The sequence below is a fragment of the Apodemus sylvaticus genome, chromosome 7 (assembly GCF_947179515.1).
Source record: "Apodemus sylvaticus chromosome 7, mApoSyl1.1, whole genome shotgun sequence".
NCBI classification, from domain to species: Eukaryota; Metazoa; Chordata; class Mammalia; order Rodentia; family Muridae; genus Apodemus; species Apodemus sylvaticus.
The window spans coordinates 114,362,686-114,378,797 of NC_067478.1; positions in this window are offsets into that span (position 1 = coordinate 114,362,686).

The following is a 16,112-nucleotide window of genomic DNA, read 5'->3' on the forward strand; positions in this document are numbered from 1 at the left end:
GATCTTAATTATATCTACAACCAATATTATTGTTTTAATTTGATTATGTTTTCTTTAAAGTTTTATCACTAAGTCACTGACTTTAGATCTAATTTAATATTGTCGGCACTTAGAGATCTTTCTATCATTACTGCCTTTATTGTAACCCTTAGGTTTTCAGCCTCTTTGTTGAGGATCAAGTGGCCATAGGTGTGTGGGTTCATTTCTGGATCTTCAATAGATAGCCTTTTCAACAAATGGTGCTCATTCAACTGGAAATCAGCATGCAGAAGAATTCAAATCAATCCATTCTTATCTCCTTTTACTAAGCTCAAGTCCAAGTATATCACGGACTTCCACATAAAGCCAGACACACTGAAACTAATAGAAACAAAAAACAAAAAACAGGGGAAGAGCCTTGAGCACATGGGTTCAGGGGAAAATTTCCTGAACAGAACCCCAATAGCTTATGCTCTAAGATCAAGTACTGACAAATGGGACCTCACAACATTACAGTTTCTGTAAGGCAAAGGACACTGTCAAAAGGATAAAATGGCAACCAATAAATCAGGAAAAGATCTTTACCAACCCTACAACCGACAGAGGGCTAATATCCAAGATTTTGTTTGTTTTTTAATGTAGATTTTTATGTATTTTTATCCAGTATTAGTATGGTATTAAAGCTATCTACTATTATGTGTTGAAATTATTCAGTGGATTGATTTGTGGTAGTATTTGGTATAGGAAAATAGATTGTTAGAGTTTGGTGTGTGTGTTAAAACTCTGTAAAGGAACTCACATGCTAGATGGGAAAAAAAAGCTCAAAGCATTTTCATTAAGATTAGGAATAAGACAAGGGGCCCATTCATTCCATTCATATTCAAGGCAAAGTGTGAAATCTCAGCTAAAGCAGTAAAACAAGAGAAGGAAGTAAGAGGGGCTTCCGGGCCACCAGAGTGGAAGAAGTCAGTGTGCTCTAGTGAATCCAGCAGCCCCAGCAGGTGCCTTCAGGTGCCTGCTTTGGGATCTGAACAGCCTGGGCCACAGCACTCGGTCTCCAGGCAGTGCGGGAGACCTGGTGTGCACCCAGAGGCAGTCTGGGAGCTCACAGCACAGCTTGCTCCTGTGACACAGAGATTAGGCTCCAGTCCGGAGGCCTCTGGCGGTAGCCCTCAGACCTCTCCACTTCCGGATCCAGATCAGCCTGGGCTGCAACACCACATCTCCAGGTCCTGCAAGAGGCAAGAGGGGCTTCTGGGCGGCCAGCGGGGAGAAGTCAGTGTGCTCCAGTGAATCCAGCAGACCCCACCAGGAGCCTTCAGGTGCCTGCTTCAGGAACTGAACAGCCTGGGCAACAGCACCCTGTCTCCAGGCAGTACAGGAGGTCAGCTGTGCACCAGAGGCAACCTGGGAAGGAGCAGCTTACACTGGTGAGTCCAGCATTGACAAGACCAACTAACACCAGAGAGAACTTGATGCCAAAAGGCAAATGCAGGAACGTCACTAACAGAAATCAAGGCAATATGGCAACATCTGAACCCAATTCTCCTTTACCAGCATGTCCTGGATACCCCATTACACCAGGAAAACAAGATTTGGATTTAAAATCACTGGTCATGATGCTGGAACAGGAACACATGAAGGTCATACTTAAAGAAATTCAGGAGAAAATGGATCAAAAGTTAGAAGCCCTTGCAAGGGAAACACAAAAATCATTGATAGAAATCCCGGAGAATACAAAAGGCAATAATGAGGAAATGCAAAAAACACTTAAAGAAATACAGGAGAACTTTGGTCAACAGGCTGAGGTCATGAAAGAGGAAACACAAAATTGTCTTTCTGTGTGTTTTTTTATACGATATAATTTTTTTATTTACATTTCAAATGATTTCCCCTTTTCTAGCCCCCCACTCACCGAAAGTCCCGTAAGCCCCCTTCTCTTCCCCTGTCCTCCAACCCACCCCTTCCCACTTCCCCGTTCTGGTTTTGGCAAATACTGCATCACTAAGTCTTTCCAGAACAAGGGGCCACTCCTCCTTTCTTCTTGTACCTCATTTGATGTGTGGATTATGTTTTGGGTATTCCATTTTTCTAGGTTAATATCCACTTATTAGTGAGTGCATACCATGATTCACCTTTTGAGTCAGGGTTAACTCACTTAGTATGATGTTCTCTAGCTCCATCCATTTGCCTAAGAATTTCATGAATTCATTGTTTCTAATGGCTGAATAGTACTCCATTGTGTAGATATACCACATTTTTTGCATCCACTCTTCTGTTGAGGGATACCTGGGTTCTTTCCAGCATCTGGCAATTATAAATAGGGCGGCTATGAATATAGTAGAACATGTATCCTTATTACATGGTGGGGAATCCTCTGGGTATATGCCCAGGATCTTCTGGAAGTGAGGTGCCCAGTTTTGGGAGGAAACACCAGACTGATTTCCAGAGTGGTTGTACCAATTTGCAACCCCACCAGCAGTGGAGGAGTGTTCCTCTTTCTCCACACCCTCTCCAATACCTGCTGTCTCCTGAATTTTTAATCTTAGCCATTCTGACTGGTGTAAGGTGAAATCTCAGGGTTGTTTTGATTTGCATTCCCCTAATGACAAATGAAGTTAAGCATTTTTTTTAATTCGATATAATTTATTTACATTTCAAATGATTTCCCCTTTTCTAGCCCCCCCACTCCCCGAAAGTCCTGTAAGCCCCCTTCTCTTCCCCTGTCCTCCCACCCACCACTTCCCATTTCCCCGTTCTGGTTATGCTGAATACTGTTTCACTGAGTTATTCCAGAACCAGGGGCCACTCCTCCTTTCTTCTTGTACCTCATTTGATGTGTGGATTATGTTTTGGGTATTCCAGTTTTCTAGGTTAATATCCACTTATTAGTGAGTGCATACCATGATTCACCTTTTGAGTCTGGGTTACCTCACTTAGTATGATATTCTCTAGCTCCATCCATTTGCCTAAGAATTTCATGAATTCATTGTTTCTAATGGCTGAATAGTACTCCATTGTGTAGATATACCACATTTTTTGCATCCACTCTTCTGTTGGGGGATACCTGGGTTCTTTCCAGCATCTGGCAATTATAAATAGGGCTGCTATGAACATAGTAGAACACGTATCCTTATTACATGGTGGGGAGTCTTCTGGGTATATGCCCAGGAGTGGTATAGCAGGATCTTCTGGAAGTGAGGTGCCCAGTTTTCGGAGGAACCGCCAGACTGATTTCCAGAGTGGTTGTACCAATTTGCAACCCCACCAGCAGTGGAGGAGTGTTCCTCTTTCTCCACACCCTCTCCAACACCTGCTGTCTCCTGAATTTTTAATCTTAGCCATTCTGACTGGTGTAAGGTGAAATCTCAGGGTTGTTTTGATTTGCATTCCCCTAATGACTAATGAAGTTAAGCATTTTTTAAGATGCATCTCCACCATCCAAAGATCTTCAGGTGAGAATTCTTTGTTTAACTCTGTACCCCATTTTTTAATAGGGTTGTTTGGTTTTCTGGAGTCTAACTTCTTGAGTTCTTTATATATATTGGATATTAGCCCTCTATCTGATGTAGGATTGGTGAAGATCTTTTCCCAATTTGTTGGTTACCGATTTGTCCTCTTGATGGCATCCTTTGCCTTACAGAAACTTAGTAATTTTATGAGGTCCCATTTGTCAATTCTTGATCTTAGAGCATACACTATTGGTGTTCTCTTCAGAAACTTTCTCCCTGTACCGATGTACTCAAAGGTCTTCCCCAGTTTCTTTTCTATTAGCTTCAGAGTGTCTGGCTTTATGTGGAGGTCCTTGATCCATTTGGATTTGAGCTTAGTACAAGGAGACAAAGATGGATCAATTCGCATTCTTCTGCATGCTGACCTCCAGTTGAACCAGCAGCATTTGTTGAAAAGGCTATCTTTTTTCCATTGGATGTTTTCAGCCTCTTTGTCGAGGATCAAGTGGCCATAGGTGTGTGGGTTCATTTCTGGATCTTCAATCCTGTTCCATTGATCCTCCTGCCTGTCACTGTACCAATACCATGCAGTTTTTAACACTATTGCTCTTTAGTATTGCTTGAGGTCAGGGATACTGATTCCCCCAGACTTTCTTTTGTTGCTGAGAATAGTTTTACCAATCCTGGGTTTTTTGATATTCCAGATGAATTTGATAATTGCTCTTTCTAACTCTGTGAAGAATTGAGTTGGGATTTTGATGGGTATTGCATTGAATCTGTATATTGCTTTTGGCAAAATGGCCATTTTAACTATATTGATTAACCGATCCATGAGCATGGGAGGTTTTCCCATTTTTTGAGGTCTTCTTCCGTTTCCTTCTTCAGAGTCTTGAAGTTCTTGTCATACAGATCTTTCACATGTTTGGTAAGAGTCACCCCAAGATACTTTATACTGTTTGTGGCTATTGTGAAGGGGGTCATTTCCCTAATTTCTTTCTCAGCCTGCTTATCCTTTGAGTATAGGAAGGCCACTGATTTGCTTGAGTTGATTTTATAACCTGCCACTTTGCTGAAGTTGTTTATCAGCTGTAAGAGCTCTCTAGTGGAGTTTTTTTGGGTCACTTAGGTAGACTATCATGTCATCTGCAAATAATGATAGTTTGACTTCTTCCTTTCCAATTTGTATCCCTTTGACCTCCTTATGTTGTCGAATTGCCAGAGCTAGTACCTCAAGTACAATATTGAAAAGATAAGGAGAAATGGGGCAGCCTTGTCTGGTCCCTGATTTCAGTGGGATTGCTTCAAGTTTCTCTCCATTTAGTTTGATACTGGCTACCGGTTTGCTGTATATTGCTTTTACTATGTTTACATATGGGCCTTGAATTCCTGTTCTCTCCAAGACTTTAAGCATGAAAGGATGCTGAATTTTTGTCAAATGCTTTTTCAGCATCCAATGAAATGACCATGTGGTTTTTTTTCTTTGAGATTGTTTTTGTCGTGGAAGAATTACAGGAAAGCACAAACAATCAAGTGAAGGAGCTAAGCAAAACCATCCAGGATCTAAAATCAGAAGTAGAAACAACTAAGAAAACTCAATGGGAGACAACTTTGGAGATAGAAAGCCTTGGGAAGAAATCAGGGGACATAGACGCAAATATCAACAACAGAATACAAGAGATAGAAGAAAGAATCTCAGATGCTGAAGATACCGTAGAAACCATGGACTCAACAGTTAAAGAAAATGCAAAATGCAAAAAGCTTGTAACCCAAAATATCCAGGAAATCCAGGACACAATGAGAAGACCAAATCTAAGGATTATAGGCATAGATGAGAGTGAAGATTTACAACTTAAAGGGCCAGCAAATATCTTCAATAAAATTATGGAAGAAAACTTCCCTAACCTAAAGAGAGAGATGCCCATGAATATATACAAGAAGCCTACAGAACTCCAAACAGACTGGACCAGAACAGAAATACTTCCCGTCACATAATAATCAAAACACCAAATGTAGTAAACAAAGAAAGAATATTAAAAGCAGTAAGAGAAAAAGGCCAAGTAACATATAAAGGAAGACCTATCAGAATCACAGCAGACTTCTCACCTGACACTATGAAGGCTAGAAGGTCCTGGGCAGATCTCCTGCAGACTCTAAGAAAACACAAATGCCAGCCAAAACTACTATATCCAGCAAAACTCTCAATCACCATAGTTGGAGAAACTAAGATATTCCATGACAAAACCAAGTTTACCCAATATCTATCAACAAACCCAGCCCTACAAAAGATAATAGGAGGAAAACACCAATACAAGGAGTGAAACTTCACCCTGGATAAAGCAAGATAGTAACCTTTCATTAAAACCAAAAGAAGTTAACCGATCAAATTTTAAAAATAACGTCAAGAATGACAGGAAGTAACAATCACTATTCCTTTATATCTCTTAACATCAATGGACTCAATGCCTCAATAAAAAGACATAGACTAACTGACTGGATGCATAAACAGGACCCTACATTTTGCTGCTTACAGGAAACACACCTAAGGGACAAAGACAAACACTACCTTAGAGCAAAAGGCTGGAAGACAATGTTACAAGCAAATGGTCTCAGGTAACAAGCTGGAGTAGCCATTTTAATATCAGATAAAATTGACTTTCAACCCAAAGTCATCCAAAGAGACTCTGAGGGACACTTCTTGCTGGTCAAAGGAAAAATACAACAAGAAGAACTCTCAATCCTGAACATCTATGCTCCAAATGCAAGGGCACCCTCTTTCGTAAAAGAAACTTTATTAAAGATCAAAGCACACATTGCACCTAACACAATAATTGTGGGTGACTTCAACACTGCACTTTCCTCAATGGACCGATCAGGAAAACAGAAACTGAATAGGGACCTAGTGAAACTAATTGAAGCTTTGGACCAATTAGATTTAACTGATATATATAGAACATTCTATCCTAAAGCAAAAGAATATACCTTTTTCTCAGCAACTCATGGTACCTTCTGCAAAATCGACCATATAATTGGTCATCAGACAGACCTCAACAAATATAAGAAGATCGAACTAATCCCATGCCTCCAATCAGATCACTATGGAGTAAAAGTGGTCTTCAATAGCAACAAAAACAACAGAAAACCCACATACACGTGGAAACTGAACAATATTCTACTCAATGATACCTTGGTCAAGGAAGAAATAAAGAAAGAAATTAAAGACTTTTTAGAACACAATGAAAATGAAGACACAATATACCCAAATCTATGGGACACAATGAAAGCAGTGCTAAGAGGAAAACTCATAGCCCTGAGTGCCTCCAAAAAGAAAATGGAGAGAGCATACATTACCAGCTTAATGACACACCTGAAAGCCCTGGAATAAAAAGAAGCTATTTCACCCAGGAGGAGTAGAAGGCAGGAAATCATCAAACTCAGGGCTGAAATCAATCAAGTAGAAACAAAGAGAACCATACAAAGAATCAACAAAACCAGGAACTGGTTCTTTGAGAAAAATAAACAAGATAGATAAACCCTTAGCCAGACTGACCAAAGGGCACAGAGAAAGTATTCAAATTAACAAACTTAGAAATGAAAAGGGAGATATAACAACGGAAACGGAGGAAATCCAAAAAATTATCAGATCCTACTACAAGAGCCTGTACTCAACACAACTGGAGAATCTGGAGGAAATGGACAATTTCCTTGACAGATATCAAATAACAAAATTAGATCAGGACCAAATAGATCATCTAAACAGTCCCATAATGACTCAAGAAATAGAAGGATTCATAGAAAGTCTTCCAACCAAAAAAAACACAGGACCAGATGGTTTCAGTGCAGAATTCTATCAGACCTTCAAAGAAGAGTTAACACCAATACTCTTCAAACTATTCCACAAAATAGAAACAGAAGGAACCCTACCCAATTCCCTCTATGAAACCACAATTACGCTGATACCAAAACCACAAGAAGATTCAACAAAGAAAGAGAACTTCAGACCAATTTCCCTTAAGAACATCGATGCAAAAATACTCAATAAAATTCTTGCCAACAGAATCCAAGAACACATCAAAACGATCATCCACCATGATCAAGTAGGCTTTCTCCCGGGAATGCAGGGTTGGTTCAATATAGGGAAATCCATCAATGCAATCCACTACATAAACAAACTCGAAGAAAAAAACCACATGGTCATTTCATTGGATGCTGAAAAAGCATTTGACAAAATGCAGCACCCTTTCATGCTTAAAGACTTGGAAAGATCATGAATTCAAGGCCCATACCTAAACATAGTAAAAACAATATACAGCAAACCGGCAGCCAGCATCAAACTAAATGGAGAGAAACTTGAAGCAATCCCACTAAAATCAGGGACTAGACAGGGCTGCCCCCTTTCTCCTTATCTTTTCAATATTGTACTTGAGGTACTAGCTCGGGCAAATCGACAACATAAGGAGGTCAAAGGGATACAAATTGGAAAGGAAGAAGTCAAACTATCATTATTTGCAGATGACATGATAGTCTACCTAAGTGACCCAAAAAATTCCACTAGAGAACTCCTACAGCTGATAAACAACTTCAGCAAAGTGGCAGGTTATAAAATCAACTCAAGCAAATCAGTGACCTTCCTATACTCAAAGGATAAGCAGGCTGAGAAAGAAATTAGGGAAATGACCCCCTTCACAATAGCCACAAACAGTATAAAGTATCTTGGGGTGACTCTTACCAAACATGTGAAAGATCTATATGACATGAACTTCAAGACTCTGAAGAAGGAAATAGAAGAACACCTCAAAAAATGGGAAAACTTCCCATGCTCATGGATTGGTAGAATCAATATAGTTAAAATGGCCATTTTGCCAAAAGCAATATACAGATTCAATGCAATACCCATCAAAATCCCAACTCAATTCTTCACAGAGTTAGAAAGAGCAATTATCAAATTCATCTGGAATAACAAAAAACCCAAGATAGCTAAAACTATTCTCAGCAACAAAAGAAAGTCTGGGGGAATCAGTATCCCTGACCTCAAGCAATACTACAGAGCAATAGTGTTAAAAACTGCATGGTATTGGTACAGTGACAGGCAGGAGGATCAATGGAACAGGATTGAAGATCCAGAAATGAACCCACACACCTATGGCCACTTGATCCTCGACAAAGAGGCTGAAAACATCCAATGGAAAAAAGATAGCCTTTTCAACAAATGCTGCTGGTTCAACTGGAGGTCAGCATGCAGAAGAATGCGAATTGATCCATCCTTGTCTCCTTGTACTAAGCTCAAATCCAAATGGATCAAGGACCTCCACATAAAGCCAGACACTCTGAAGCTAATAGAAAAGAAACTGGGGAAGACCTTTGAGTACATCGGTACAGGGAGAAAATTTCTGAAGAGAACACCAATAGCGTATGCTCTAAGATCAAGAATTGACAAATGGGACCTCATAAAATTACTAAGTTTCTGTAAGGCAAAGGATGCCATCAAGAGGACAAATCGGCAACCAACAAATTGGGAAAAGATCCTCACCAATCCTACATCAGATAGAGGGCTAATATCCAATATTTATAAAGAATTCAAGAAGTTAGACTCCAGAAAACCAAACAACCCTATTAAAAAATGGGGTACAGAGTTAAACAAAGAATTCTCACCTTAAGAACTTGGGATGGTGTAGAAGCATCTTAAAAAATGCTCAACTTCATTAGTCATTAGGGAAATGCAAATCAAAACAACCCTGAGATATCACCTTACACCAGTCAGAATGGCTAAGATTAAAAATTCAGGAGACAGCAGGTGTTGGAGAGGGTGTGGAGAAAGAGGAACACTCCTCCACTGCTGGTGGGGTTGCAAATTGGTACAACCACTCTGGAAATCAGTCTGGTGGTTCCTCCCAAAACTGGGCACCTCACTTCCAGAAGATCCTGCTATACCACTCCTGGGCATATACCCAGAGGATTCCCTACCATGTAATAAGGATACATGTTCTACTATGTTCATAGTAGCTCTATTTATAATTGCCAGGTGCTGGAAAGAACCCAGGTATCCCTCAACAGAAGAGTGGATGCAAAAAATGTGGTATATCTACACAATGGAGTACTATTCAGCCATTAGAAACAATGAATTCATGAAATTCTTAGGCAAATGGATGGAGCTAGAGAACATCATACTAAGTGAGTTAACCCTGACTCAAAAGGTGAATCATGGCATGCCCTCACTAATAATTGGATATTTACCTAGAAAACTGGAATACCCAAAACATAATCCACACATCAAATGAGGTACAAGAAGAAAGGAAGAGTGGCCCCCTGTTCTGGAAAGACTCAGTGAAGCAGTATTCGGCAAAACCAGAATGGGGAAGTGGGAAGGGGTGGGTAGGAGGACAGGGGAAATGAAGAGGATTTGCGGGACTTTCGGGGAGTGGGGGGCTAGAAAAGGGGAAATCATTTGAAATGTAAATAAAAAATATATCGAATAAAAAAAAAGTAAAAAAAAAAAAAAAAGAGAGAAGGAATTAAAAGCCTAAAATGGAAAATAAAAAATAAGCCAAAATATCCCTATTTGCAGATGATACATTTCTATAATGCCGTCAATAAATGCAGCTCAGAAATCTACATGTAGACGAATAAAACAAATTGTATTTCTTACTCTACACACAAAAATGATCAATTATAAATGGGTCAAAAACAGAATTTCTAGATTCACAATTTTGGAATTACTAAAGGCTGAAATAGAAACTACAGTTCCATATATCAACATAAGTAAACACTTTCCGAAAGGGATTGTAACTGTTCAAGGAATAAGAATGGCAATACACAAGTGGGACCTCATGAAATGAAAATATTTATTCACTACAAAGAAAATTATTAAACCAAACAACCCTATTAAAAATGGGGTACAGAGTTAAACAAATAATTATTAAATCATATTGCTTGCTTTCTTGATTTTGACTTTCTTTAGCACTTACTTTGAATATTCTATATACCAATTCTCTATCAGATGCATAGTAGAGACTTTTCTTGATGTGTCTTTTCAGTGGTTTAATAATTTTGTTTTGGGAAAGGGAAAGAATTGTTCATCATTGATCAGAGTGCAAACTGATGCAACCACTACAGAAATCACTATGGAGATTTCTCAAAAAGCTACAAAAAGAAAGGCTTTGATTGAGTGATTGAATTCTTTTGCATTGTCTTCACACTGCAATATTTTATCTTTCACAAAGTTTGACTCTTTTTTGTTATTCTTTTATTTAATATATACTGGCTGCAATTTTCCCTCCCTCCCTCTGCCACTACATCCTATATTCTCCCCACCACAAACTCTTTCCTCATTACCTCCTCTGTTTCCATTTAAAAATGGAAGGCCCCCAGTTGTTATCAACCAAACATACCATATCAAGTTTCAATAAGATTAGATACCTTACCTCATGTTAAGGCTGGACAGGGCAACCCAATAGGTAACTGTGTGGAGTTACATTGACTGGGTTACCTGGAAGTGAAGCTGGGGAATATATGGGAAGGCGGTGAGAGAAGAACAAGAACAAGACAACAGTCGCTAATCAAGGTCACAAGGATTAATGGAAGATTCAGAATTTAAAGTTTCAGACAAGACCCCTCCCCCAAATTCCAAGGTCTCTTCAGGAGAACTGGTCTGATAGCTCAGCGGGCATTACCTGCACTACTCAGGTGGCTGGGCAGGTCATCTGCCTAATTCAGGAATTTGTAGATCTCCAAATGTAGCACTTCATCCTAGGTGTAGGTGGGGGAGGGCATTATGGATAACACAGGTCTGGAATTCCTGTTCAAGGGGTAGGAAGGGAAGGCACATTTCCTCCCTTTTAATTTATTAAAAATTGACTGAAATGGGACAAAAGATTTTCTTGTGTTCCTTAGTGCTGTCTGGGAATTAAGGTGGCTGTCAGCCCCATATGTCTTAGGTCAGAATTCTAGAAGACTCTTTCTCTTACCCATCTTTGGAAAAGCATGTGTAGCTTGTTTGTGTTTATTTGCACAAACACGACCTATAGTATTTATTATAAATAAACATGGCTAATAGGCACAAGTTCCTGTCTTAGGTTGACAAAAGATCATAGAATTTCATTTACCCATCTCTGGATTGCAGGCCTTCCTAGCACACATTTTTCTCAATATCAGACCAAAGACACATGGACCTAAATATATGCACTAAGGAAAATTGTCATGGTGAGTCACTGAGCCAGGGGAGCCTGGGTGGAAACAACCAACCTGCTAAAAATGCAAGGTCAGAAGTTAGAAGCAAATAGGATTAACTTGTCTTCAGATATCCCAAGATATCCAATTCAGTTGGAAACTATAAGACACAAAGCCTGGCTTCCCAGTGTGGTGGAAGTGGCTTTGAAAATCAACAGGTAAGCACCAGATAAAACAGCTGATGAAGTTTTTAGCCATCTAGCGCTTTGCTTTGGGTTATTGGCATAACCAATCCCTTGGAGGTGAGTGAGCATATATAACAAGGGCCAAGTTGAAGGCCAATTTTTTCCTCTAATAATTGACACATCAGGTCCAGTATCTATGAATCCTTCAAATCTTTTCCCTCAATTGTTAATTTAAGGTTAGCTCTCTTACTAGTAATAGACTGAACGCTATATACATAAGAGGAATCAAAGCCACTTTGTCCTCTCTTACTCTAAATGAATCTGTAAGGTTGTGAATGCAAGGATACTAAGATAAGTTGAGCAATTCTTTGGTTAGCAGGTACAGTTATAATACCATGAGGGGAAGCAGTCATAATTTTAATTTCTCCCTCATAATCATTATCTATGACACCTGGATAAATCTGCAGTCCTTTTTACAATGGTACTGCTTCATCCTAGAAGCAATCCCCAAGTTTCTGCAGGCAAAGGTCCAAATACCCCTACAGGCAGGTTATAAACACCCATTTCTGCATGGGATATGGAACAGAAGTCCAGTCCTGTACTTCATGGTGTTGCTCTGATAAGTTGAAAAATGGATTTCTCTGGCCTGGCAGCAGCTTCACGGCCCCATAAGCTGCTTGCTGTAGGCATCTGGGGGCCTTAGCCTGGCCTTTCTGCCAGTTTTCTAACATGGGATGGCCCTGAATATCTGTCATAGGTTTATAGACCCTGTACCATTTATTACCTTTACTACACTGAAGACAAACTCCTGGGCATAACCTGACTGCCCTCTTACAGTGCCTCTGTTCCTAGGACAATCATTTTTAAAATGACCCAAACCTCCACATTTAAAATACAATTTATTCCCTCGTCTCTGTGAGAGTATCACTTGCACAGTGGTTGCTTGTAAATCTGCAGCCATGGATAGACTTTGATTATACAAAGGCCCAATATCTGCACAAAGGCGAATATATCCAGCCAATTCTGTCTGTCTCTTGTAAGGTCTAATGGTGGTGTGACCAGCTGCACTGGTATTTTCATAAGCCAATTGTGTGACAAATGGATTTTCTCCTTGAGTATCTCCAAAATTTCTATTAGATGATTGCAGTAGCCTATCCACAAAATCCTGAAAAAATTTATTAGGAGCCTGTTTAATGCTGGCTAAACTTCCACGGAAATCCCCTTTAGTTAGTAATTGATTCCATGCATGGCAGGAAGCCACTGCAACTTTACACTCCAAGAGTAAACCCAATGTGATTAGCATTGCCTTCATATTGACCTTCTCCTAGAAGCATGTTAGTATCCCAATCTGGATTACCTGCCTGAGCATTCATTTCAGCAGCTCTCTTACTAGCTTCACACCATTCAGAACTCCAAAGCAAGAAATCTCCTCCTGAAAAAGTAGCCTTACATAGAGTCTTCCAATCTAGTGGAGTTAAATTTGACGCCATCACAGTATCCGACAAAGTTTGTGTAAAAGAAACCATAGGGCCATACTGTGCCACAGCTGCTTTTAATTCTTTTACAACTTTGAACTAATACTGTCTGATATTGTCTAACTCTATTGTTCTGCTGGTCCATGATCTCAACAGCAGGGAAGTCCAGCATATCAGATATATCCTGTCCTTTCCTGAGAGCCTGACTCACAGCTCTTTCTAGCAGTGATTGGCATATCTCAGAATTACTGATCCTTCCTGCACTTGATACCCTTTTTAGCTCCTATAGCTCATTAGTCAATTTCTGCAATTTAATTTCAAACTCCAATTTATGTAGTTTCATATACACCTGGATATCATCTCATACAGTAAAGACCATAGGCGGAGTAAAATATGTACTAGGAGGCCAATCCTCACCATAGTATTTGGCTGCTCCTTCATCTGAATGAACTTCATCCTCTAATGTTAACTCAACAGTAGTATCTCTATATAGTTCTAATTTAGGGTTGAGTGGACCCTTTTCTGAGAAAGTTCTCTCTAGAAGGCTTCCTTCTTGAAATTCCTCAAGTTCTCCCTGTGTGCTATCTGATGCCTGCAAAGTCTCTTCATCAATAGTATCTTTTATAAGCATCCAGAGGCAGAGGGTACTATTATCTGCCTCGGTGGCTCTTAGTGCCTTTCCAATTTTTTCCAAGGTTCTCTTAACTAAAGTTCTTTTTTCTCATTTATCTAAAGTTCTTTTTTCTTGGAACCATAGGCAATAAGATTCTATCTGATCTAAATGGTCTTCTAACCATCGTTCTTCAAACCCTACTCCTCTTGCCTGAAGTAGTTCTTGAAGGCTGTGGACAAATGCCTGTTTAGAAGTTTCCTGACTCATTTTCCGCTGTCAACCCCTAAGTGAACTCAGCATTGGGTCGATAGTGTTCCACCTAGCCTGTACCCTTCTGCACCAACAACAACAGCTTCAAAAAGATAAAACTTAAGGCTAGCACTAGTATTTAGTGCTATAGTTTCTCACCATGCAGGATACCATCTTTTTCCATTTTCTGCTAAGCTCCACCAAGACAGAATCCCTCAGGAGACCTTCCCATGTCCAGCCACACATTTGGACACCAATCTATAACTGCCCACAGTTACAGCAAATGGCTTACCTGGAAGGGAACATAGGGATATATAGGAAAGGCAGCTAGAGAAGAATGAGACCAAGACAACAATTGTTGATCAAGGTCCCAAAGTTTAATGGAGGAATCAGACTTCAAAGTTTCAGGCAAATTCCAAGGTCTGTTCAGGAGAATTGGTCTGACTGCTCAACAGGCATTGTCTCCACTGCTTAGGTGCCTGGGCAGGTCACTTGCTTAATTCAGGTAGATCTTGAGGAACAATGAATTTCACCTTGGTCCAAGCACTCCACCCCAGGTTAGGGGAATTATGACTAACACAGGTATGGAGCTCCTGTTCAAGGGTGGGTGGGGAAGGCAAACTAATAAAAGGGCATGTGTTCCCACACCAGGCAAAAGCATCATACAAATGTCCTGTTCCCTCTGTTAGGAGTCTCATAAAAAACACCAAGCTATACTACTACAATACAGAACATACTAAATGCCTAGATTAGAATATGCAGGCTCCCTGATTGTCAATCCAGTATCAGTAAGACCCTATAAGTTCAAATTTGCTGATGCTCTGTGTTTTCTTGTGGTGTCCTTCACACCTCTGTCTTGTATAACCCTTCTTACCCCTCTTCAGCAGAATTCCCAAAACTCTATATAATGTTTGGCTCTGGGTCTCTTCATCTTTTTCCATCAGTTGCTGAATAAAACCGCCTGATGATAATTGGGCTATTCATCAATCTATGAGTATAGAAGAATAACACTAGACATCATTTAATTGAAGGTTGTTTGGTTTTGTTGCCAGTTGGTATTGGTTCTGCCCTAGGTTTCTGGACCATCTAACCTCAGGTTTCTGCCCATCCAGGCAATTTCTAGAGTGAGCTCCCTCTCATGGTATGAGCCTCAGCTGGACCAGTCATTGGTTTTCTACTCCCATAATTTCTATGACACCTTTACCACAGTGTCACAGTGCCACTTCATGTGACAAAACAAATTGTAGGTTGACAGTTTCCATGGATATCTATGCAACACCGCTTAAGGCACTTCCTTGTTATGTAATTTCTCTGGATATTTGGATTATAGCATGGTTATTCTTTTCTTTTCAGTTAATAGTAACTTTCAATTGAGTACATACCCTGCTTGACTTCCTAGGTCTAGGTTACCACACTCAGGGTTATTTTTTTCTAGTTCCATTCACTTGCTTGCAAATTTCATGATGTCATTGAATTAACAGTTGAGTAATTCCCCATTGTATAAATTAACATTTTTTCCTTAATTTATTAGTTCATTTACATTCCATCCTGATTTCAGCCACCCACCCTCCTCTCTTTCCAATACCACCCTCACATAACCCTCCCGCATTGCACCCTCCCATTCTACTCATAGAACACCCCCAAGGTACCACCCTACCCTAGGTCATCCAGTTCCAAGACTAAGTGTATCCTCTCCCACTGAAGTCCAACCAGGCAGCCTAGTTAGGGGAAGGAAATGCAATGGCAGGCAATAAAATCAGTGAGAGACCCCACTCCAAATATTAGGAGACCCAAATGAAGACCAAGCTGTGCATCTGCTACAAATATATAGAGGACCTAGGTTCAGCCCCTGCATCATCTTTGGTTGGTGGTTCAGGATCTGTGAGCTCCTATGCGACCATGCTAGTTGACTTTGTAGCTCTTCTTGTGGTGTCTTGACATGCCCACCTGTAACAATACTAACCCACATTCTTCCACAGGATTCCCAGAGCTCAGC